Below are 3,425 nucleotides of genomic sequence, written 5' to 3' on the forward strand. Positions count from 1 at the left end.
ACAATAATCTTTGAATTGGTTCATCATGAGCAACGAAAGCATGGTGCGAGGAGGTGAGCTTGAAAGTTTTGCCACGTGCTTCGTGTAGCCTTCGCAAGCCACATTCCTCCTCTACCTCCTCAGTATCGTGCCCCATGAAGAGCTTTGTACAACAATAATCTTTGAATTAGTTCATTATGAGCTGCAAAAGCATGATGCGAGGAGGTGAGCTTGAAAGTTCTGCCATGCGAGGAGGTGAGCTTGAAAGTTCTGCCACTCGCTTCGTGTAACCTAGCCCCATTCCTTCCCTGCCTCCTCAGTATCAGAGCAACTCGGAGCTGGAAGATTCCACGACACACGCGCATAAACATGTCATGCGCACACATGGTTAACTCACAAGACAAGCTCAAGCCAGGTTGTGCACGCAAGAGGTGTTGTTTGATTTTGGTGTTCGCTGTAGTGAACTGCCCGTTTCTGTGTGATGAATCCCTCTTTAGCGCACATTTGGAGAGACTAGCATGAGTCATGTGTCCTTATCAAAGATGCGCAGCATCGCACCGCTGGAACTGTTCTACGGAACGATGCTGCAAAAAACACGCCATGCGTTGTCAGGGCTCGCGCTGGCATGACGATGGAACGGCGAGAATGCAAACCAATTGGAGGCAGCTCAGTGTCACATATTGCTCGATTCCAAGCAAAAAAATATTAAAAATGCACACAGATTTTGGTTCTATATTTTAATATTTTTATTAACCTTGATTCTTCCGTTTTAAGCAATAGGTCGTACAAATTCTACATATCGCCTTGAATAATTCTCGCAGTGCCACGTACTTTTGTGACGTACGACTGAGCATTTCTTGTTGTACATCACCTCCACCATGTTGGAGCGCAAGCCCATGAGATGAAGGGCAAGCGGTGTTCAATCTATCATTTTACCTCTTTCCGGAGCTTTTGGTGTTTCAAATCTTGGTATACGAGATTGCGAGCGCCCAGTGCATGCTCAAAATTTCGAGCGCTCTTGCCTGCTCGAAATGCTCAAACTTGGCGAGTCACCCTTTAAGGTGTTCACGGACGGAGGGGATGTTGACCCTGTGAGATTAGACCCAGTTAATGTGAGGCTAAGTGTCTTTACTAGCCCTTTAGTGGTCAGAATACTTTTTCCTGTGCCGTCCTTTAAAGCCATGCAGAAAAGGAGACCCAGGAAGGTGTTTATTCTATAGTAGACACTTAACTCACCATGCTGAACAATAAAAGGAGATATCGCACCCTGCAAACCATGCGGAAAAAAGGACGATTGCATGGCTATGCTGAACCATTAACGCCTTTGGGCCATCATAAACTGTAACATTTCTGTTTCATTTCCTGTCCTAGGTATATCACGCACGTTTTTGTTAGAGAATTTGAGTTTAAGAAAAAAAATTAGTGTGCCTATATTTACGATGTTGGGGTCTAAAACTGTATTGCCTGCCCAGATTTAGCACCTAAAACACGATTTTTAGAGCCTATAAATCCGGCCTCCAATGATGACATTCACTCTTTGGGGGCAAAGTATACGCACTGAAATGCGTCATCTTGCACTGTCACACTTGCACTGTTAGGAGAGTATTTTGTCGTTTGGTGTGTAGCTCATCCGAAACCCCTATACTCTGGGTGTTTATGTTTTCCGAGAAAACAATCCTTTGTTTTTTTAAAGCCCCTAGAACAGTGTTCCTCTGTGGATTATGAAAATTTTAAAATATGTTACGACAAATAAAACCAGCAGTTTGGGGACTATAACGGAATTGCTTAGCATAACGACAAATTTTCATATGACCCGTAGGGTCACTGTTTCGATATTATATGTGCACATCATTGGGAGATTATTGTGACAACAGAAAAACCACCCAGTTTCACTCTCACCGGAGATGACTCTATATTCTGCTTTCAATAATAGCCTAATTGTTTAGTTCTCTTGTTGCACCAGAAAACGAAAACAATGACAAACTGACATTCTGAGCACTTTGCTAAAATAAAAATGTTGATGCCGCAAGAAGTCTTACAACGAAAGTTCGTCGATGCTAAGTGTACCGCCGCTGATAAAGGCACGAGCCGCATCACCACAAAAAGATTAACATTTGGACGAGCATGCATGGTTAAGAACAGCAAAACGCTCTATGGCATTCTTCCAGCAGCGGAAATAAAAAACATGTCGCGCCCTGAAGAATAAAAAGGGAAATGTAACACAATGTTGCTAATCAGCTCCACAGCGATGTTCTACAAAGTCAGTATCCTATTCAAGCAGCAGAAATGCATCCCACGCACACAATTCTTCAAGGTTGTTTAACCCCAAGAAGAGAACTTTCCATAATGTGTAGAAGGTAATTTTGTGCTTAGTTGATGCTGATGTTACCCATGGGCGTTTTGGCTACGGGCATTTTAGCTGGCGTAGAACTGGGATGCAAACGGGAGAATTGATGACATGTGTTCTTGAATCATCGCAGAGCAACGTGAACACCGTAAAACCCAGAGAAAGCACCCCTCTCCTTTTTTCCAAGATATATACAATATGGCCAATGACAGAACAAATGCCCCCCACCCTCCCCTCCAACCATTTTCACTGGTTCATTTACCATCTGGGAAACATTAAATGCATGCACACTCAATAAAGCATTTGCTTAGAACCACGGGTGTGCATTTTTTTCTATTCTTAGTGGTTCTTCCTCCGCTGCCTTAAATTTTGGTTTAACGTACCAAAACCACCATATGATTATGAGACATGCCGTAGTGGAGGGCTAGGAAATTTCGACCACCTGGGGTTCTTTAATGTACACCTAAATCTAAGCACATAGGCTTCAAGCATTTCCGCCTTCATCAAAAATGTGGCTGCCGCGGCCTGGATTTTCTCCTGCGACCTGTGCTCTGTATTCTAAAGCAGCAAAAAAATTTGGAGGGGCAGCACAGGTCTGATGTGCCACCCCCTGGTAGTCAACACAGCCTATGAAAGCCACAATTAAGATTAGTCCTTCAGTGCAAAAATATTTTGGCACACTTAGAGCCAGATCATATGCAAAATGTTTGTCTTACTCATTATCAGTCAAGGGTAGGCTCTCAGCGTGAAGTGCATTGCAGAGTAGTCCGCCCATACATTGATTTATTAAGGTTCCTGCGGGGGGAGGAGTGCTGGGACGACCCCCCCCCCCTGACGGGTAATCCTGTGCACGCCTATGTACAGAAGCATCATTTGCCCTTGTAAAAAAAAAAATGATTGCTGAATATGTACAAGCAGCTATCTGAACAACAGTGACTTCTTACATCATGACCTTCATCGCCTTGTTGGCATGTTCTTGAAAGTGAGGAAACTGTGCATGCTTTTCTTTGTGGGAATGGATCGTAACAGTACAATAAATATTCGAAGCATAATTAAAAAGGCACCTTAGTTTCCACAATCTACAAAATGAAGCACACAC

The sequence above is a fragment of the Rhipicephalus microplus genome, chromosome 1, assembly GCF_043290135.1.
Source record: "Rhipicephalus microplus isolate Deutch F79 chromosome 1, USDA_Rmic, whole genome shotgun sequence".
Lineage (NCBI taxonomy): Eukaryota > Metazoa > Arthropoda > Arachnida > Ixodida > Ixodidae > Rhipicephalus > Rhipicephalus microplus.